Source organism: Lemur catta, chromosome 20, assembly GCF_020740605.2.
Source record: "Lemur catta isolate mLemCat1 chromosome 20, mLemCat1.pri, whole genome shotgun sequence".
In the NCBI taxonomy this organism is placed as follows: domain Eukaryota; kingdom Metazoa; phylum Chordata; class Mammalia; order Primates; family Lemuridae; genus Lemur; species Lemur catta.
In genome coordinates this window covers 5,849,052-5,871,051 of record NC_059147.1, presented here as the reverse complement: position 1 = coordinate 5,871,051, position 22,000 = coordinate 5,849,052, and the positions used below count along the sequence as shown (strand labels likewise).

At 51.3% G+C, this 22,000-nt stretch overlaps 1 protein-coding gene across 1 annotated transcript in view; it reads left to right on the top strand.

Moving 5' to 3' along the window:
- The window catches only part of ZNF423 (zinc finger protein 423), a 312,507-nt gene that overhangs the window by 191,542 nt on the left and 98,965 nt on the right, over positions 1-22,000 (top strand). The gene's annotated exons all lie outside the window — the stretch shown is intronic.

The window sequence follows — 22,000 nt, the reverse complement described above, 5'->3', positions numbered from 1 at the left end:
TCAGAGTGGGAGCGTCTTCTCCATTCCAGCCTGCTTGTCGTGGCTCCACTCATTGCAATCAAACTTTTGACAGTCTCTTCCATTTCCCAGCATAAATTTCCCTCCATTTCTGAAACAAAGTGCTTTCCAGTTGTCAAGCACTCAGGGGCAATTATGCTTCAATTTCGTATGTCATGACATTGAATAGATTTAACTGCTCACATTTCCCCACTCAACGTGGTGAATTCCTCACGCACACTGTCAAAACAGAATGCTTACCAAGTTATTTCGGTGCTTTTCCTATGCCTCTTTCAGTGGTTTGGACTTTGGAAAATTCATCCTTTCTAGAAGGGGGGCTTTCACGGTCCTAGAGAGTTCACACCCTTGGCACAAGGGTCTGGGGAAGCGGTGAAGTCTCACTGGCTTCGGGTGGGTGGGCGCGGTCTCATGGCAGCTGGGGGGAAGCCCTGTTGGGGAGAGAGGGGTGTTCTGGATGTTCTGACGGGCGTGGAGGTTCCCAGGGCAGGGCTGGCTTGGGGTGGGCTGGGGCCTCGGAGAGAGCTTCTGGAGTCCCGAGGCCTTGGTCTTTTTGGATGTGATCACCTTCTCCAGGATTCCTGTAGGAGCGGCGAGGTTTCAGCCATGGACTGAGTGTTCTGCTCCATACTCCATCTCTGCTTTTCTTCTTCTGGCATCTTTTCATTATAGTCTTAACAGCAGCCGAGCCACCAGAGTACCGCTTTACAAACCCCTTACTGCCCACCTCCGGAAAACCTCTCGCACGTGTACAGCTTAATGCATTCTCACGAACTGAACACACCTGTGTGACCAGTGCCCAGATCCCCAAACAGAGTATTCCCGGCATCCCGGCAGCCCCTCCCCTGGCCTCCTCCAGCCCCTCCCCCACAGCAGAGGGTCCCCACCCTGCGGTCGGAGAGCCTAGGTTGGGTTTGCCTGATTTGTACTTAATATAAGTGGAATCACACAGTTTCATCTGTTTTGCTTTTATATTATTGCCTCTAGTTGGAGACTATCCATTCATGTATCTGTTCAACTCTTGATGGGCCCATTTTGTAGTGTTTCAAATTGTGCTGGAACGTTCTTGTACACGTCTCTGGTGACTATATGTATGTGATTTCAGTGGGATTATAGGGATATATAGCTGTGTGTTTGTATATTATGTATAAAATCCTGTTACAGATACTACATAAGTGTGTGTATATATAAAATGGGAATGCAGGATTAGAATTGCGGGGTCAGGGTAGAGGATGATCGCTTTTAGCAGATGCTGACAAATTTCCAACGTGGTCTTACGAACTCGCGCTCCGGCCGCTGGTGAGAGTCGGACTGCTCTGCGCCTGTGCGTGGCGGCGTGTGCGCAAGAAGAGCGGTTGTCACAAGGCCTTTCTGTAGCGAAGATGCTCTCAGGGCAAGTGCGAGTGGCCGGGGCAGCGTCCCGTGCCCGCAGAGAGTCCCAGCTCTCCCCCCAGTGACTTGGAGCCGGGCCCTGGGCAGCCTCTGTCCCCCGAAGGCTCTGGCCTCCCGGTCGCATGCGTGGCGGGGCTCACACGGCCATGAGGGGACAGGGGAAGGGACGTGGGGGACAGTGGGTGGGGCTCTGGGAACTCGGTCTGACAGGGGGATTGGTGGCTTTTTAATTTCCCTTGTCTGAAAGCCCCTTGCTGAAGGACAAGAAGAAAAGCACCCTGTCAGTCACCAGCTGCTCAGAGTCCTTTCAGGAGAGTAGCGGGGAGGTGAAGATGAAGATATCTAGAAATGTTTGCTTTTGCAGCAGGTGTTAACCGCACTCCTGTTTGTAAGCTTGAAGGGCGAGAGCCTGGCTAATTGGACCACAGTGATTTCACAGGCGTTTCTTCCTCCTCCCTTCCCCCTTCCACCCTGCCTCCTGCACAGATCCTGGAAGCCGTGTGTCCTCAGGTGGAAGGTGAAGGGGTTGCTCTTAACTAGAGTCGTGGGAAATGCAAAAGGAGGGGTTGACTGGCGTTTGGGCCCACGTGTGAGCTGAGGGCCGGGCTTCAGCTGAGACACTAGGGAGCCATTGAAGGTTTCAGAGCAGGGTGTGGCCTGGACTGAGCTGAGTGCCTTAGGAAGGTTAATCTGGCTGCAGAGTTGGGGGGATCCACAAGGAAAGAGAACGGAGACCCTCCTGGTCTGGTCCTGCGGCGAGGGAATTGGGCACAGAGAGGTGACAGAACTTGTATGTGGCTGGTGCCCTGAGTCTGGTAGGTCCCGGTGGCTTGGGGACACTTGCAGGAGGGAAGGGGGGGAGGTGTGAGTGGAAGAGAGGAGGGGCAGCAGGCCTGGTTTGGGGCTGGCTCTGCAGTCCCAGTCAATCTGCTGGGCCCAGTGTCCCTGTGGACAGCTTCTCCTGCTAAATGGCCCAAGCCCAGCGTGGCTGCCCCAGAGCCCGCAGGGGTAAGAGTTCCCCTTAGTGGCACCAAGGGGACTTGGTGGGTGGAAGTGGTCCTGTGCAGCTTGGTGGCCTTCTCATAAACTCGGGACACGTGGTGGTCTGAGGCAGGCCTCCCCAGGGACCCAGACTACTGGAGGCCTCTCCCAGGGGAAGGTAAAGTGGCCTTTTTATAGCGGGGGCCTCTGCATGGCTGCGCAGCCTGAGGACCCTGGGAGTTACGACAACTCAGGGACACGTCTCTTTGGGAACATTTCCCAGCACCCCTCTCCTGCTGCTGCTGGGGACGGAGTGGTTCGGATCTGATCTAAAGACAAGGGTCTCTGGAAGCCTTTTGAGCAGCGGGGGCTCCCCCGTCCTCACAGAGTGTCCTGACCCCCTTTCCCTGGGCCTCCCCCAGCCTTGGAAATGGCTTTAGACGCCCCCTCGCCCAGACGGCACATGGGAAACTTGGAGCAGTCCCCAGCTCGGTCCTGTGCCCCCTGCCGGACAGACGGGCCCGCTGTGCCAGCCACCCTCCCCCTGGCGCTGCCCCCTCAGGAAATGGCTCTGTGGGAGGCCCTGCCGTGGGCTCCGGGGGGCTGCTGAAGGAGAGTGAGGGGGCCCAGAGGCAGCTGGCCCCGTGGCTGGAGGGAGGAGTCCGGGGTCCTCCCACGTGTGTGGGACACGTATGTCCAAGGTGTGCACACTGCCCTCCCGGGGCGACGGCGCCTGCCCCTGGGAGGAGGGCCTGGCTCTGGAGACCCCGAGGAAGCCGAGTTGCCCGGGACGCCTGCCCTCTCCCGACTGCCTGGGGACGCCAGGGTCTGAGAACTTGTCCTTGAGCTAACAAACTTGCCGTGACCCAGGTTGGCTCCACGGGAGTGACTCAGCCTCTGGGCCCCTGGGGGAGGCCCCACGGAGGGTCAGGGCTGGGAAGGACGGTCCTCGGGGAATCTTGTCAGGAATACTTGCCCTCCGTGTCCTTGGAAAGTGGCTATGGACTCTCTGGCGGGCAGCCAGGCCAGAGCCAGGCCGTCCCGGTGGGGCATTAGTCATTCCGGAGCCTTCTTTTCTTGGTCATGTCAGCCCCTTTCCCCGGGCGCCTCTCAAGGGCTGGGCTTTGCTGTTGGGGTGAAAAAACAGGGAAGGAAGGCGACATTTGGAAGAGCAGCCTCTCCTGCCTCCTGCTCAGGCCTTTAAAATGTCCCCAGCACCCCACTGTGGCAGGACTGGCCCTGGAGGGAGTAGGGGGTGTGTGTCAGAGAGAGAGAGGGAGAGGGAGGGAGAGAGAGTTTTTCTGCCTTCCAAGTCTTCGGGAAGCACAGCCTGGGGAAATTTGGGGCTGCCCTGCAGGCCCAGGCCAGCCCTTTCAGCTGCCGTTTGGATGCCCGGGACCTGCCGAAGGCCCGGCCCGCACTTGGGAGAGGAAGAGGTTGCTGGTCCAGGGGGAAGGTCTGGAGTGGAAATCAGTGTCTCGCCCTAACACCAGGGAGATGCAAAACCCCTCAAATATAGCCAAAGAGAAAAACACCCGAAAGGAAAAGAAAAAGGGGTGTCTGTCTCCTTTCTGCCAGGAACCCATGTTGCTGACGGGGGCTTTTTAATGGTGCTTTTCATTCAGGTAACGCCAGACCCGAAACATCTGTCTAACCTTAGTATGTGATAAAAATGCCCCTCTCGCCCCGGAGATCGTGTTTCGGGGTCTGGAGTGGTTCTGTCGGAATAACGAGCCTGTACAGAGAGCCTAGAATCCAATTCTGTTTTATTCTTTTTTTTTTTCCTGGCCAAACCCCCAAACTCGGGCACTGTTACTTCTCCCCAGCAGTCCCCTTGGGTGAGGGAAGCTGCCCCAGGACTGAGTTTTCCTGCCTTGGAATCCCATTGGTTCATCCAAGGAAGCTGTTGTCCATCAAGCGCTTTGGTCTATGGAGAATCCATCTGTTCTGAATTTTGAAATAGTGGAAATTATTGCATTTTCATGAATTTATTTTGTATATGTATATTTTTTAAGAGAGGGAACGGCCGTTGTACTTGGGGTTTCCTCTAATAGTAACCTCATACCATGTTCAGGAAACACGATTGAACCCTTAGGCTCGGCGGGGACTTGCTAGCCCAGCTCAGCAGGCGGTAACCTACGCGTTCCACACCGTGTCACAAGTCTAAGATACGGGAGCTCAGAGGACAGGCGTGTTGCCCAGTCTGGGCATTCCAGGAAAGCTTCCTGGAGGAGGTCATACCTAATCAGGGTCTTAGAGGATGGGAAGTGAGGTGGGAGGGAATGCATGCAGAGGAGGTGGTACAAGCAGCTCACAGAGGAGAGGGGCCCGCGATACGCGGGGAAGCAGCAGACGTCAGTCCTGCTGCAGAGCCAGTCGTGCCGCGGGAGGCGGGTGGGTCACGGCAAAGACGGTGAGGTAGAGGAGGGGAGAGAAGGCGAGGATGTTGGTGAGAAGGGTGTGGGTCGGACAAACATTTAAGAGGCAAAAGCAGCAGGACTTGGCAACTGAGTGGGCATGGGAGGGAAGTTCAGAGTGACTGGGGGCTCTCAGGTGGCCAGGTTTTGGGTGGCAGGTGGCAGATGATATCACGCCAGAGGAAGAGCTGTTAGGGACTGGCGAGGGTGATGGTCTGTGATGTCAGCTCAGGGGGCGCCAGGCCGTTCCTCCTGTATCCCCAGGTGGCATCACACTCCGCCCTTGAGCACCCCGTGAGGAGGTTCTGTTATTGCCCCCGTTGTGCACACGGGGAGCTGAGATGTCGTGTCCGATGTCAGTCACTCCAGGGTGGGGTGTGAACTCGGGCGGCGTGACTCAGGGCCTGTTCCTCTAACCCCTGAACCTGAAGGCTCGTCACGCTCGAGGAGCCTGCGTTTGCTGGCGATGACTTGGCCTTGCACGAGGGGGTGTCTGGCCGGCTGGCAGGTGGACACCTGGCAGGAGCCCGGGAGCAAGGCCTGGGCTGGGGAAGGGGCTCGGGGGCATCGGCGTAGATGGCGAGGGCATCTGGGGGCCCCAGGGAGTGAGGAGCGTGGTGTCATCAGTGCCAAGACAGCAGAGGGTTTCCAGGGGTGGCGACTGCCCTGTAGGGGGAGACGCCCCGGGAGGCCCCGCGAGGCAGGCTGAGAGGGTCCGCTGGACGCGCAGCAAGCGGTCATTGCGTCCTGGGTGTGCGCGGGGTCAGCGGCGTGAGATGGAAGGAGGGGTTGAGAGCAGGGGGGAGTCCAGCAGTGAAGGTCCCGGGCTGGGAAGGGAGGGTGAGGGGAGGAGCTGGAGGGGTCTGAAGGTCACAGGAAGTTTTTGCATGTTTGAGAGGGAGAGACCAGAGGTGCTTCTGGGCCGAAGAGACAGAACCCGCAGGGAGGGGCAGAGGAGGGACGGAGTGAGGGACGGAGCTGGTCCGGAGGGGCAGGGACTAGGCCCCGGCACCGCCTCGCTTAGGCCAGCGCACGGGCATGTCTCTCTCTTCCTGCTGTCCTGTGCCCTCAACTGTTGAATTGACTTTGTTGAATGTTCTTCGTGGTCATTTGGCTCCTTGGCAGCAGCTGACATGGGGACAGTTTCCCGCGTATGTGCTTCCGGCCGAGCCTCACAGGAGTAACGGCAGACAGCAAGGGCTTTGTGGCCGTCAGTGGCCCCAGAGCACGGTCCCCTCTGCCCCGAGCTCCCTGCGGTGTCAGCCTCAGACTGGGTTTGGATGGCGCCCGGGTCTGCCCTCCCTGGTGGGTGCCTGGGGCCCCGTGGAGAGAGAGTGGCGGATGCAGACCCCTCCCACGAGGAGCCGGGGAGCCGGTCGCTGGCTGATGGATTTCACGGATGTCCCGCCTGGTGCGGTTCCCAGCTCATCTGCCTGGGGAAACCGACGTGGGGAGGAGGGAAGTGAGTTCCCCGAGACACACGGTGAGCCGTGAACTCGAGTTGGAGTGAGAACCTGAGGTCACTGAAGGGAGCATTTCTAAACAGACAGTTCTTTAGAAAGTTGCTGTTGTTTATCCTACAGATCTTTGTCAAGCACCAACATAGCTCGATCTGCGGTGGGTGTGAATATTCACAGGAAACAGTGTGCACGTGCACACGCAGAGCACAGAACTCTTCCGTGAAGCACAGGGTTAAGTGCACGGGCCCTGCAGTGGGACGGCTCCAGCTCCTGGCTGTGTCAACTTCGTGGCTAAGCGGCTTTACCTTTGTTTCCTTCGGCTCCTCATCTGTAGATGTCATCTTAATGGTACATGGTAGTTTAGGCAGGACTCTTTCAGCGGCAAGTCAGAAACCCAGCTCCTGTTGGCTATAGCATAGGAGAATTTATTATTGGTTCAGGTAATAGAAAAGTCTAGGGCTACACTGGATGTCAAGCTTCAGGCATGGCTGGATCCAGGGGCTCCAGGAAAGTCATTGCCAGTCTCTCTCTCTTTTGTGTCTTAGCCCTGCTTTCCTATTTGTTGCCTCTGTTCCCCAGCGGGCTCCCCTGGTGCGAGATGACAGGCTCCCAGGCGAGCTCCCCTGGTGCCAGATGACAGCCAGCATCCCCGTGCAGAGGGGCATGTGCTTCCTCATCAGCTGCAACGGTCTAGGAACGAGGCTCACTGACCTCAGTAGGGTCCTGAAGCTGCCCACGAACCAGTCACCGTGCCCAGAAAGGTGGAGCAGGTTGTCTGGGCAGGCGGTGCCACTTTCCCTCCCTGGGGGTGGCCCCTGCAACAGCGGGGGTCGGGGTATTCTGAATAGAAATGGCGTTTCCACACGGAGGGGCAGCACACGGTGCAGGCTCACCACGCCTACCTGCTGGGGCTGTTTGGGGATTAAATGAGGTAAATGAGGTAAATGTGGAGGGCCCAGCACACTGCCTGGCACGTGTAGCTTCTCAGTCAATGGTATATACCAATGTTGTACTGACATGATTAGTCCCTGTGGCAGGGCCTAATGGAATCCTTGTGTAGAGAGGCCATGGTAAGCCTCCAACCCCATGTCTGCACTCAGCAGCTTGGAGAGTGCTGTAGAGGGCTTCCTGGGGGAGGAAGACCAGCGCTCTGCCTTGTCAGGCCTCCTGGAGGGTGGGCCTGCAGGACAGACTCAGAAGGAGCAGCCCCAGTGTAGCTGATTTTTCATTTGCTTCTCATACATTCAGCGGTTTTTTCCCCTTTCTTGAACACCCACCGTGCGCCGGGCGCTAAGCATGGATGTCCCCACAAGCGGAACAGTCCTAGCACCCCGGAGCGAAGAGTCTCCTGGGAGCATCTAGACGCATGTTCAGAAGAAAACCAGCAATAGATCCTGATTATGTCAGATAGTGACGGGCACCGTGCAGAAAACAGGGAGGGTCACGGGTGTGTGTGGGAGAAGGTAAATCGGACACTCGGCTGCGTCCCCTCCGGGAGGTGACTTGCACGTTTAGAGCAGGGCCTCAGCAGAGAGCATTTCCGGTTCCCATCAGGTGGGTGCTGTCCACTGACCTGGAAGCTTGTCCTTTCCTGGTAGGAAGGGGAGGTGCCAGGGGGTGGGGCCAGATCATGGTGACAGGAGCCGAGGGCCCTGCCTGGTGTCAATTGGGTGACACTTCTGGTGCCTGGAGGGCCCCTGTGGTCAGGCTCCCAGGCCACTGACACCCAGAAACAGCAGTCCGAGACTCAGCACCCACTCTTTCAGCCTCTCTCTAGATTATGCTCAGACAGCCCCACACAGGGGCGTTTGCCAGCAGGGCTCTGTAACCCCAGCAGCTCGGGGACTTCAGGTCTCGCTGCCTGTGTCTGCCTTGTGCCTCTCCTGGGGCACTGCCCTTTGCCCGCTCTCTGGCCTCCCTCCTGAAGCCTTTCTTTTGCTTCTCCCTGTATCCATCCTGCCTCTTTCAGCCCACTGCCCCTGGGGGCTCCAGCCCCCTCCTGTCCCCACTTCCTTCCTAGGTTTCCAGATTTCACAACTGAAAATACCGGATGTCTAGTTAAATTTGAATTTTAAATAAAGAGCCAATAATTTTTTAGTATAAGTACGTCTCTAATATTGCATGGGACATACTTCACTCAAAAATTATTTGTTGTTACCTGAACTTTAAATGTGACAGCCGCCCTGTGTTACAGCTGGCAGCCCTGCGGCCACCCAGCGTCCCCATGCCTCTAGCCGGTTAGCTTGCGGGGACCCGCATGGCTCCTTCCCACTTCCTCTAAAGCTCTTTCTGGTCTTTTATTCGTCTTTTTAAAAATTTCAGCTTAAGGGAAATAAACTTGATTTTGAGATAGTTGTATATGCACTTGCAGATTCACAGAGAGACCCCTGTACATTTCTCCCAGTTTCCCGCAGTGGTAACGTCTTGCAAAACTAAAGCACGAAAATCACAACCAGGATATTGACATTGATACGGTCAAGCTACAGAACATTTAGTCACCGCAAGAATCCCTCATGTTGCCCTTTTACAGACACTGCCTTCCTGCCCCTACCCCTTCCGTAATCCTTGGAAACAACTAATCTGTTCTCTGTTTCTATAATTTTGTCCTTTCAAGAATGTTATATAAATGGAATTGTATATAAGTTTTTGTTATCTTTGGGATAAATGCCCAGGAGTGCAATTGCTTGGTCCGTAGTACTTTCATGTTTGACTTTCTAAGAAACTGCCAAACTGTTTTCCAGGGTGGCTGTGCCATTTTACATTCCTGCCAGCAACACGGGAGAGAGAAATTTCAGCATTTGCTTTGTCACTGTTTTTATTTTAGCCAATCCAATAGGTGTGTGGCCATACCTCACTGTGGTTTTAATTCGCATTTCCCTAATGGCTAATGATGTTGCACATCTTCTCATGGACTTTCTGCTGTCTGTTTATTCTCTTTGATGAAATGTTTCTTCATATCTTTTGCCCATTTTCTAATTGGATTGTTTGCTTTTTTATTGTTGAATTTTGAGCACTCTTTATGTATTCTAGATACTAGTCCTTTGTCAGACTTGTGGATTGCAGGTATTTTTCCCGGTTTGTAGCTGGTCATTTCATCTTAACAGGATCTTTTGCAGAGTAAAAGTTTTTAATTTTAATGAATCCAGTTTGTCATTTTTCCCTTTATGGATTGTACTTTTGGCACCAAATTAAAGAACACGTAGCCTAATCCTAGGTCCCAAAGATCCTCTCCTGTGTTTTTTTTCTAAAAGTTTTATAGTTTCACATTTTAGTCCATGATCCATTTCTTGTTAATTTTTATATAAGGTATGAGACTTAGGTCAAGGTTGGTTCCTTCCTTCCTTCCTTCCTTCCTTCCTTCCTTCCTTCCTTCCTTCCTTCCTTCCTCCCTCCCTCCCTCCCTCCCTCTCATGGATATGCAGTTACTCCTGTATCATTTGTTTAAAAGGCTGTGATTTCTCCATTGAATTGTTTTTGCACCTTTGTCAGATATCAATTGGGCATATTTTTGTGGGTCTGTTTCTGGGTTCCATTGATTTATATGCCTGTCTCTCTGCCAGTGTGGCATAGTTTTGATTATTGTAGCTGTAGAATAAATCTTGAAATTGAATAAATGGATTCCTTCTTTTTTATTGATCTTTTCTAAATTGTTTTAGCTATTCTAGTTCCTTTGCCTTTCCATATAAATTTTAGAATAATCTTGTCTATGTCTACAAAATTCTTGCTGTAACTTTGATTGGAATTGTCCAATTGTGTTAAATTGTGTATATTGATTTGGGGAGAAATGATGTCTTTACTATCGTGTAGTCCTTCAATCTATTAACATGGTATGTATCTTCATTTATTTAGATCTTCTTTGATTCTTTCATAATTGATTTGTAGTTTTCAACATACTAGTCCTGTACAGGTTTTGATAGATTTATTTAAATATTCTAATTTTTTTGAGCAATTGTAAATGGGGTATTTTAAATTTCAGTGTTGATATATTTATTGCTAGCATATAGAAATAGTTAGTTTTTGAATATTCATTTTTGCATTCCTTGACTTTGTTCAACTCATTTAGTTGTAGGAATTTTTTTGTAAATTCTCTGGGATTTTCTACATAGACAACCATGTCATCTCTAAATAGAGACAGTTTTATTTATTTCTTTTCTATCTGTATGCTTTTTGTTTCCTTTTCTTTCTTAATACTCTGGCTAGACCTTCCAGCACTATGAGAGTAGTAAGAGTGGGTATCTTTGCCTTGTTTCTGATCTTAAGGGAGGAAACATTCAGTCTTTTACTATTAAGTAAAAAGTATGTTGTTTAGTTTTCAAGTGTTTGGAGGTTTTCCTGTTATTACTTCCTAGTTTGAGTCCATTGTGATTGGAAAAAAATATTATGTATGATTTCAATTCTTTTAAATATGTTGACATTTGTTTTATGACCCGTGATCTGATTCATCTAGGTATATGTTCTCCGGGCACTTATAAAGCCTGTGTATTCTGCTATTATTGGGTGGAGTGTTCTATAAATGCCTGTTAGCTCCTGTTGGTCAGTGGTGTTGAGTTCTTCTGTATCTCTGCTGATTTTTTTTGTCTAATTGTTCTATCAATCATTGAGAGAGAGGTTCTGATGTGTCCTACTGTAATTGTGGATTTGTCTATTTCTCCTTTCAGTTCGATTAGCTTTTGCTTCACATATTTTGCAGCTGTGTTGTTTGGTACATAAATATTTAAGATTTTCTTGGTAGATTGACTCCTTTATCATCATATGATGTCCTTCTTCCTCTGCTCATTTCTTGTGCTCTGAAGCCTATTTTATTTAATATTCATATAGCCCTTCTGCCTTCTTTACATTAATGTTTGCAAGATATAGACCTTTCCATTCTTTTACTTTCAACGTGCCTATATTGTTATATTTTAAATAAGTTTTTTTGTAGATAGCATATAGGTGAGTCATTCTTCTTCCCTCACAGTTTGCCAATCTCTGTCTTTAAATTAGTGTATTTAGGCCATTTATATTTAATATAATTAATGATATGTTAGGGCTTAAGTCTGCCATTTTATTTATTTCTAATTAAAAAATTTTTTAATTGACAATACTTATATATTCATGAGGTACATAGTGATGTTTTGCTACATATAAGGTATAGTGATCAGATCAGGGTAAGTGGCATGTTTATCATCTCAAACATTTATCATTTCTTTGTGTTGAGAATGTTCAATATCCTCCTCCTAGCTATTTGAAACTATATAATATGTTATTGTTAATGGTAGTCATCCTACAGTGGTATAGAATACTAGAATTTATTCTTTCTATCTAGCTGTAACTTTGTATCCTTTAACAAATCTCTCCCTGTCTCTCCCTTCCCTGCATCCTTCCCAGCCTCTTGTATCTTCTGTTCTACTTTTTACTTCCATGAGATCAACTTTTTTTAGCTTCCACATATGAGTGAGAACATGTAGTGTTTAACTTTCTGTTCTTAGCTTATTTCACTTAACATAATGTCCTCCAGTTCCATCCATGTTGCCTCAAAGGACAGGATTTCATTCTTGTTTGTGGCTGAATAGTATTCCATGTGTACATGTACCACATTTTCTTTATCCACTGATCTGTTGTTGGACACCTAGGTTGATTCTATATCTTGGCTATTGTGCATAGTGTTGCAGTAAGCATGGAGGTACAGATCCCTCTTTGATCTAATGATTTCCTTTCCTTTGGAAAAATTACCAGTAGTGGGATTACTGGATCATAGGATACTTCTATTTGTAGTTTTTTGAGGAATCTCAATACTGTCCTCCAGAGTGGTTATGCTAGTTTATATTTCTACCAACAGTATGTAAGTGTTCCTTTTCTCCTTATCCTCATTAGCATTTATTATTTTTTGTCTTTTTGATAATAGCCATCCTGACTGGGATGAGATGAGACCTCATTGTGGTTCTGATTTGCATTTCCGTGCTGATTAATGATGTTGAACATTTTTTCATATATTTGCTTCATTTCTTTCTTTTGCCTAATTGCTCTGCCTAGGACTCCCAGCACTACGTCGAATAGAAGTGGTGGGTGTGGGCACCCTCGTCGCATTGCAGCTCTTAGAGGGCAAGCTCTCAGCTTTTCCCTATTCAGTAAGATGTTGCTGTGGAAGTCTGCCATTTAAAATTTTATTTTCTGTTGGTTTTCTTTTTCTTTTTTCTTTTTTTTTTAGAGACAGAGTCTCACTTTGTTGCCCGGGCTAGAGTGAGTGCTGTGGCATCAGCCTAGCTCACAGCAACCTCAAACTCCTGGGCTTAAGCGATCCTCCTGCCTCAGCCTCCCGAGTAGCTGGGACTACAGACATGAGCCACCATGCCCGGCTAATGTTTTCTATATATATTTTTAGTTGTTCAGATAATTTATTTCTATTTTTAGTAGAGACAGAGTCTCGCTCAGGCTGGTCTCGAACTCCTGACCTCGAGCGATCCACCCGCCTCGGCCTCCCAGAGGGCTAGGATTACAGGCGTGAGCCACCACGCCCGGCCTTGTTTTTCATTTGTGTTTTCTTTTTCCTGCCTTCCTATGAGTTCCTTGAACATTTTTTTAAGAATTTCATTTTGGTTTATCTGTAGTATTTTTTATTTATTTGTATAGTTTTTAAAAGTTACTGTAGCTGTTATATACACATAACTTATCAAATTCTACTGATGTCATCATTTTACTAGTTCAAGTGAAGTGTAGAAACTTACCTCTCTTTATGTCCCTTTTCCCTTCCCTGTTTATATTATAATTATCTTAATTATTTCTTCTCTATATATTTAGTACTACATTAGTGTGAAAATTTTGCTTTAACCATAAAATATAATTTAGAAAACTCAAGAAGAGAAGGGAAATCAGTTGGATCTGCCACGTTATATTCTTACCATGTTTTCCTTCCTTCTTAATATTCTACTTTTTTTGTTAATCATTTCCTTTCTGATTAGAAAATGTCGTTTAGCCATTCTTTTTGGGTAGATCTGCTAGTGACATATTCTCTTAGTTTTCCCTCATCTGAGAATATCTAGATTGTTTCCTTCATTATTAAGGGATATTTTCACTGGATATAGGATTCTGGGTGACAGTTCTTTTCTTTCAGCACTTGAAAAATGTTGTGCCACTTCCTTCTTGCCTCCATGGTGTCTGATGAGAAGTCCGCTGTCATTTGAATCACTTCCCACTGTGTGTTAAGTGTCATTTTTCTCTAGTTGCTTTCAGCACTTTTCCTGTCCTAGAATTTTCAGAAGTTTGACTGTATGATGTGTCTTGGTGTGGATTTCTTTGGGTTTATTCTGTTTTACTTTCACTCAGTTTCTTGAATAGATTTATTCAAATTATGCCAAATTTGGGAATTTTTCAGCCATTTTTTATTTTTTTAGTAATTTTTCAGGCCTACTCTCTTTCTTATCAATTTCTGGGACTTTGATCACACAAATGTTATGGTCCTGCTGGTCCCTGAGACTCTGTCCATTTTTTTTTTTCCAGCATGTTTGCTCTCTTCCTTCAGATTGAGTAATATTTATTGTTTTCTAGTCTAGTTCACTGATTATTTCCTTTGTCTCCTCCCTTTTGCTGTTAATCCCACTCATTGAGTTTTCCTAAGTTTTTTTTTCATTTCTAAAATTTCCATTTAGTGTTTCCCCCTACCTTCTACTTCTTTGCCAGAACTATCTATTTCTTTGCTGAGACTTTCTATTTTTCTGCTTGTTTTCAAGGGTGTTCATAATTGTTTGTTAAAGTATGTTTATGGCAGCTCCTTTAAATTCCTTGTCAGATAAGTCTAACATCTCTGTCATTTCAATTTTGGCATATATTGATTGACTTTTTCCTATTCAGTTTGAGATCTTCCTGGTTTTGGTAGGATGGATGATTTTTGGTTGAAACCTTTATATTCTGTGTACTATGTAATGAAACTTGGGACCTTACTTAAACCTTCTGTTTCAGCTGGTTTCCTCTGACAGCACCCTAGCACACAATGCATGCAGTCGCCACCTTGCTACTGCTGCCCTGTGTGATAGAACTCCAGCTTCCTCTCCCACTAGGTCTCCACTGATACCCTCTGACTCATAGTGGTAGGAGGGCCTTGTTCCTGCTCCCCATGTGGCCTGCACTTATGCTAAGAGGATGACTGGTACTATCTTGCTATTTTTGGGTGAGGGTAGAAGTCGAGGCTCCCTGTGTGGTCTCTACTGATGCCAGGGGGAGGGGCCTTATTACTGCCCAGCAAGTGTGACCCTACCAGGCTTTCTCTGACACCACCTTAACAGGGGTGGGATGTTGGGTGCCTCATTAAAGCCTCGCTGGCATGGGAGTCTGGGGCCCCCACTCAGCCTTTGCTGGAATGGGAGATGGTGGGGCCACAGTCTTTTCTGTAGGGTTTGCCTGGAGCAGAGCTGTTATTGTCTAAGTTTTCTGTTTTGGTGCTGTTGCTGTGTTGCCAGATTTTTTAGCTTCAAGTCTGGGATATATGAAATGAGCAAAAACCCCAGGGTCCTCACTACCGTGTCATTTCTTGGCCCCCCAGGTCCCTGGCTGGTCTGCCTTCTTCTCTCCACCTTTCAGAATCTTATGTCTCTTTCATATACAGTGTCCAGGGTTTTTAGTTGTACTTTGTTAGAGGAATGGGGAATGGTACATCCACAGGAGTGATCTGGAAGCAGCATAGGCAGCCAAGAGTCCCGGGGATGTCTGGGGGTCATTGCTTTATTCACAGCAACTTCTGTGCCAGCTGGTTGGGTCCAAGAGCTTGCGGGGAGAATTGGAACTAAGACTTTGGGGGTTTGTAGTTCAGATCTGGCACTGGGACTATTTCCAGTTCCCTCCTCCCTCTGTCCCTTCCTCTTCCTTTCCAGGGTGGGGACTAGTGGGCTGTGTGAGGCTCTGATCCACCTGTCGGTGGCAGTTGCAAATCACGCCGGCCGCACCCAAAGTAAGCATTGATGCTGATGAGTCCTTGCTTCTGCTCCAGCGTTGCTTTTTGTTTTCTTCCCTCCAGGGATCCTTCTTGCTCTGATTTTATCCTCCTAGGAGCTGATGAGGTGGACAAGCTGGGGGTGGGGGTCCCACCTGATATGTCTGGTCAGTGCACTGCCAGGAGGAACCAGGCGCTGGGCAAATGTGCGCCATTCCTGGTGCTCGCTTGGGGGCTGAGGGAAGCACCGGCCCCATCGCTGGACGTGCGGGAGGCAGAATGATCTTCAGTCACTGGAGCCGAGGGCCGGAGGCTGTTGTGGGAACTGGGAGAGGCGGACCGAGCATCACTGGCCGTGTGGTAGCCCAGTGCTCGTGCACAGCACCGCTCTCCCGCCTGGGCGTTCTGAGCCCGCCCTCATCCCAGTGGGCAGCGTCTCAGGAGGCTGTAGTGGAATCTCAGCACTTGGATGGATACTGGAAAGGGGTGATGTTTCTGAGATCTCAGAGCAAATAAAAACACAACAGATTGTTTTTGAAGCATCAAATGCAAATTGTCAACAGGAACATATTTCTGGACTTAACAGTTGAATGTGTGAATTAATTATGGACCTATTAAGACGCAGAATTATCCTAACTGTCATATGACTAAAACGGCCCTGCTACCCAACCCTTTCACCTGAGGGTTCCGCGGGCTGCTATTTGGAAGTGTTAGGGGCTGGGTGCCATGCAAGGAACTCTGCGGCACAAACCCAGCTTCTTGGGTTTTGAGGCTCTGCCCCAGAATCGTGGTTAGGATTGGATTCCCATCAGGTGTTAACGTGCACAGGAAAGAGCTCGTAGCTTTAGGCAAAACATCAGAGTTTCAACTGATAACTTGAATTGTTAAAAGATGCTGAAGTTGAGGTCCTTGGTGCACGCTGGGCCCGGTCAATCTTCTTGTGTCTATGACCTCTGAATTCTGTGGCCTGTGTGCCGCATGCAGGGCTGCAGTCAGCCACGAAAGGGACTTTTCAACTACAGGGGCCACAAAAACACTTCCCCAAGTGAGGTTTTCTTGAAGGATTTCTAATAAGGGCTAGCTTCCTTGAAGGACAAAGAAAAAAAGCAAACTCAGTTATCACCTGCATGAAGGACTTTGACTATCTCAGCATGTGCCTTCAAGATCTGTTTTACCAAAAAAAAAAAAAAAAAAAAAGAAAGAAAGAAAAGGAAAAGTAAAATTTAACAACATCTCCCTGTAAAACAATCTGGGACTCCTGTCTGCAGCATGTGGACCAGAAGCTGCTTTCAGATACCCGGCTCTGTCTCCCGCTCCAGGGAGCAGGCCACCTCTTCCTCCTGGAGCCCTGCGGGCAGCGTCCCTCCCTGCCGCATCCCACCACGTGGGCTCTGCCCAGGCTCACGTGGCCTTCACGTGGCTTGCATAGTCTCCGCATCTCCGCTTGGCACCTCACTAGTCAAGTAAAGGGCAGATAGATGGAAAGGTAGTTAGAACGTTCCCTGCCTTGTTCTCACCTGTCCCGGGTCCCCTGTGATCGTCGTGTACGAGGGCACCGTGTCAGGGCACGCTGGCGCCAGTGGCACTATACCGCTTGTTAAAACACTGATGCACTCCCTACCCTCCTGGCATAGAGTTTCCGCCACAGGACCCCTACCTGCAGGCCTTCCCCCCTGGGGCCTGGGACCCCTGGTCTTCCCCAGCGCCCAAAGGGGTAAGTCCCTGTCCACTGGGGCCACCACACGACTGCCAGGAAAGATGCAGGTTGGTGGGGACCCTGGCGCACCGGTTATTGGAACATTTTTCACATCACCCTGCTTGTCACCGTGTTTCCTGCTCATTCTGTCCCCCAGCCCTCAGCAAGCGTTACTGAATCCCTGCCAGACGCTGGGTCCTCGCTTGTGAGCCGGCTCCTCTGGGTCCCGTCTCCTTCCTCCCGGTCACACCCGCTCACGCCAGGCCCTCCCCCACCCGTGCCCCGCCCCGTGTCCCCTTCCTGTGCTGTTGACGCCATCACAGGCCTCTCTTCTTGCTGCACACGAGAGACCAAACGAGGACTCTATCTTGTTCTGGCCCCAAAGGGTGGGACTTCCCTGCAGGAATTCGCCTCCTACTCATCCTTTTGCAGTGGCCCTTCTGTTTGGGTGACAGTTGTGTGGTTCTCGGTGACATCCTCAGAGTGCTGTGACAACGGTGCCATGTGCCTGGTGCTCGCACACGCAGCGGCGATCTTGTGATCTCGGCCCTGCACGTGCGCGTCACGCAGCTGTAGCGACACTGGGCGCAGCGTTTTGCTGGGGGCTTACTCCCCTCTTTACCGGGCAGAGCTTGAGGAAACACCTTTGGGGGAAGGAGCTCCTCGTGTTTGCAGCATGAGGCAGTTTAGAAAGTTCTGTCGTTAGCACATCCGCCCTTCCTTTCGCAGCCCACGCCTCGCTCAGCGGAAAGTGACGCTCGTCAGTCACGCTGCCTGCCAGCCAGGCGCTGGCCACGATGACTCTGCTCTGCAGAGCGGCAGTCGGGCAGGGAGCGAGGTGTGTGCAGGAAGCCACCTCGCCCCAGCTCACTGTCGTCCAGGGCTGGTGCAGGACAGAAGGCTGCATTTATTTTTTAAAAAAATCTTTCACTCTCTCGCGGGAAGGTCTGCTCTCTCTCTTGAAGAAGTGGGCCTGGCCGGGCGCGGTGGCTCATGCCTGTGGTCCTGGCCCTCTGGGAGGCCGAGGTGGGTGGATCGCTCAAGGTCAGGAGTTCGAGACCAGCCTGAGAGAGACCCCGTCTCTACTAAAAATAGAAATAAAAATTATCTGGACAACTAAAAATATATATAGAAAACATTAGCCGGGCATGGTGGCGCATCCCTGTAGTCCCAGCTACTCGGGAGGCTGAGGCAGGATTGCTTGAGCCCAGGAGTTTGAGGTTGCTGTGAGCTGGGCTGACGCCACGGCACTCTAGCCCAGGCAACAAAGTGAGACTCTGTCTCAAAAAAAAAAAAAAGAAGTGAGCCCAAGGGTCTGCCCTTTCTTGGCTGACAAAGGTCTGGGCTGGACAGCAGCAGGGTGTAGGGTGGGCAGGGTTCTGTTTCAGGAGAGTGAGCTGGAGTTCCCTTTTTGTTAGGAACAATGTTTGGGAAGGTCTTGATGTTCTTTAGAAGGCAAGAAAGTCAGAGCTGGAAGCTTCCAGACTGAGTGATCCATTTTACTCATCAGGAAGCTGAGGCTCAGAGACGGACATACACTTGGCCAAGGTCACACAGCTAGCCAGAGGCTGGGATGAATGCAGACCAGGCCTCCTCACGCCCACGTTCCATCTCTTCTCTTGTTCATTAAATCCTTATTGAGTGTGCACTTCGTGTGCATCATCTTGCTCATTTATTCAACAACAAGGTCCTAATTTGGCCTCTTGAATGAGTTTCCAGGGGAGGAGCCTGGAAGCCTGTGTAGGCAACAAGCATCCCCCATCCCCCATCCCCTAGATTCGTAGCATCAGGGAAATCCTGGTCTACACCACACCTGCTGGTGGTGGGGCCCAGAGGTGGGCGGGAGTCTAGGGTCTAGCACTCTGGGAGCCTGTGTTCCAGACCCAGGGCCGGGACTGTTTCTGGGCCCTCCATACCCTTGGCGGGAGGAGAGAAGAGTGGGCTGTTGTGGGCACCGAGGCCCGTAAATCTAGCCAGGCAGCAGCCAAGGTAAACGCTGAAGCTGAGATACACGTTCCCTCTTCCGCTGGGGTAGTCTGTTTTGTTTTCCTTTCCATTGTTCTCCTGCGCTCTGATTCCGCCCTTCCAGGACGGGCGAGGCCGACAGGTTGGACACGGGAGGGGAGCGTGTCCTGATTGACGCAAACCGGCTGTGCAGTGGTCGGGAGGGAGCCCAGGGGCGGGGTGGGTGCAGCAGGCTGCTTGGTGTTCCGCGGTCAGACGTAGGGGTGCGGCGCTGCCGTGGTCTGGCTGCCGGAGACGGGAGAACGATCGACATCGCAGGACCAGAGCGCTGGCCTCGGAGCTGGGAGGGAGGCAGAGGGAGCAAGGATGCGACTGAGGCCACGCGTGTGCGTCCCTCAAAGGAGCTGAGCTCTTGCACGAACCCAGTATGCCTCTTTTGTGGATCCCGAAATAGGTTCCGGAACCTCCTGAGGTGAAGCAGCTATGTAGTGTTGACAGAGACTGGAAACGAGGCCACTAGATCACTGGTCCTCAAACTGCAATCTGGCCACCGTGTGTTCTGTACAGGCCGCCTGGATGAGGGACGGCCCAGAGGGGGGACCCTGGGGTTGAGAGCAGCTCTGCTCTGTTCTGTTTTGTGCAGTTTTCTCTGGAAAGGTCTGAAAGCTCCGCCCTGGGTCACTGTGTGCTCTCACGTCTCATGCCGCTGCCAGGGCTAGGGGAGGTGTGGGTCAGGCTGTCCTGGTGGGTGGTTCCGGGCAGTCCTCAGCCTCTGTGCCCCTAGGCTCATCTGCCAAGCAGGTGGCACTGATGTCGTGGCCATGGGTGCTTCGAGAGGTCTGGGCTGCGGGCCTGTGGTGAGGGGCCTGGGTGCCCAGTCGGTGGGGCGCCCAGTCGGTGGGGTGCCGACAGCGGCCCTGTTTCCCACCCACCTGTGTGTTCTCTGACCTGCTTTTCGTTGCTCACCCACTGCCAGAATCCAGGAGGTGCCCTGCAGCTCAGAATCAGATCATGCGAGAAAACCCGAGGGCCCTCGTCTCAGATGGTTCCTTGCTGTCAGAAGCTGCCTCCTGCATTAGGGCTCAAGCTTCAGAGAGTTCTGGCAACCCTGTGCCCTTGCCCGTCCCTAGGGTCCCGCCAGCCCTGCCCCTGCGGCCGGCAAGCCGCAAAGGGACAACTTAGAGGATGAGAAAGGAGGGAGGCTGGGTGGGTACTTTCTAACTTTTTTGTATAAATTATTTAGTGATGAACCCATTCTCCCTTCTCCGTGTGTCCACACCATTGGCGAAGCCCTGGCACTCGCAAACATGGAGAACCAGCTATGTAATTTGTGCGGCCTGATGTAAAATGAAAATGTGGGGCTCTGTGTTAGAAAATTATTAAGGAATTTCAAGACAGCAGGGTATTAAACCATGTACTGGGCCCTTCTAAATTCAGACACCTGTGTGACTGCATGGGTCACATGTTCTTGGAGTCAGTGCTATGAGGAGACAAGATTCTTTGAGTGGCAGGAACCTCACAGGACTCAGGGCTGCAGGGTATGGTTGTGCAGGTTGTCTACTGAACAACTCTAGGGGACCTCATTTGAATTGTGGTTTACATGGTAATCCCGTCAGAGGTTGTTTCAGCCAGCCCCTGACAGTGGCAGTGATCCAGGATCTTGGGGCAGAGAGGCCACTTGGTGATGGGCTGGTACCCTCCCTTCCAGATCCTTCCCTCTCACCAGTTTTCCAGAACCTCCCCCATCCATCCTTCCTTTCTCCTTGGCATTTCAGGGACACGTCTCTCCGCGAAACTGAGGTGCCGGGGCTCCACGCGGGCGCTGCTGGGGAAGCTTCCGCTGCTCAGTGCTGCTCGCCCGCCGGCGGCTCCGCTGTTAACCTTTGGGGTTTGCTCACAAAATAGAAACTCTCTTTGTAGGTCAGTTTGTCAGTAATTTTGGCAGCCGCGGGGCCACCGAGGGAATGAGGCTTGGTTCCCACTCGTCTCTTGTGCTCGGTTTGGAGACTTTTGCGGAGCCCTTCCCCGGGAGGAACGCTCACCCCTGCCGGAAACGAGAGCCGGTTTTCTCTGACCTGGTTTTGAATCGGCAGGAGCAATTCCTGCACGCTGGAAATGCACGGCCGCAGAAGGAATGTGGTCCATGCCCAGCCTGTGGGCCTTGCCCTGCAGCTGGAGCCCTCTGCCGGGTGCTTGTTTTCCTGGGCAGGTGGCACTTGGATTGGGCTGCGGGTTTTATCGTGTGCTCGCATGTTAGATGGAGTGGAGGATTCCGCTAAAACCGACACCCACCTGACCTCCCTGCGTGTGCCGTGGTCGGTGCACCTGCCAGCCGGCCCACCCGCTTCTGCACAGCCACTCTTGCCAAGGCTGTGGGCCTCGTCCGTTGAGACAGTCTCCCAGTCAGCCCTCAGGGGGCTGGCAGCAGGACTGTGGGTGTGGGCAGTCGGGCCGCGTGCAGCCTGGGCAGGACTGGTTGTCGGAGAACAGTGTTCAGGGAGTGCTGAAACAGGCAATCCGGAGAGGTCAGGGAGGCCTTCCTGGCAGAGGCAGCGATGACCTGCACTCTGGCCCTTCTCTATATTATTTCGGGACTTCTAGGGTACAGGCTGAGAACAGAGCATCTGTGGTCCACGACAGGAAGCTGGGAGAGCCTAGGCTGGGATAGAATTATGGCCCAGAAATTCAAGGCCACCCGAACAATGATTGGACATCAGCTGTATGTAAGACCCAGTGCTGGGACCAGAGTTGAGTCAGAGGTGGAACGGGATGTCACAGCCAAAGCTGCGTGTGGCGGTGAGGACCCCGATCGGCCGGAGAAGAGGGCTGTGTGCTCAGGAGGGGTGCGCCCCCGCCCGAGGCAGCAGGTCTGCCCCTCCACCCCAGCTCCTGCCTCCTGGGAAGGCAGCTGGGAGCAGGCTCCGCCGCTATGTCCTGAGCGCCTGAGCACCACCTTTGGCTCCCAAGGCCTGAGGGTGGACCATGGGCCGGCTGGGCCCAGAGAGCGGCCTGGAGCGCTCCCCGACCTGCCGGCCACTGCCCTGGACAGACCCTCTGTTGCCGACGTGGTGTGTTTGTGGAGAGTGCTACCTTTTACGGGAATGAGCTGCCACCTGGGCTCTAGCCTGTTGCCCCCCCAACCCCCCAAACATGCTTTGTGACCTTGAGCAGG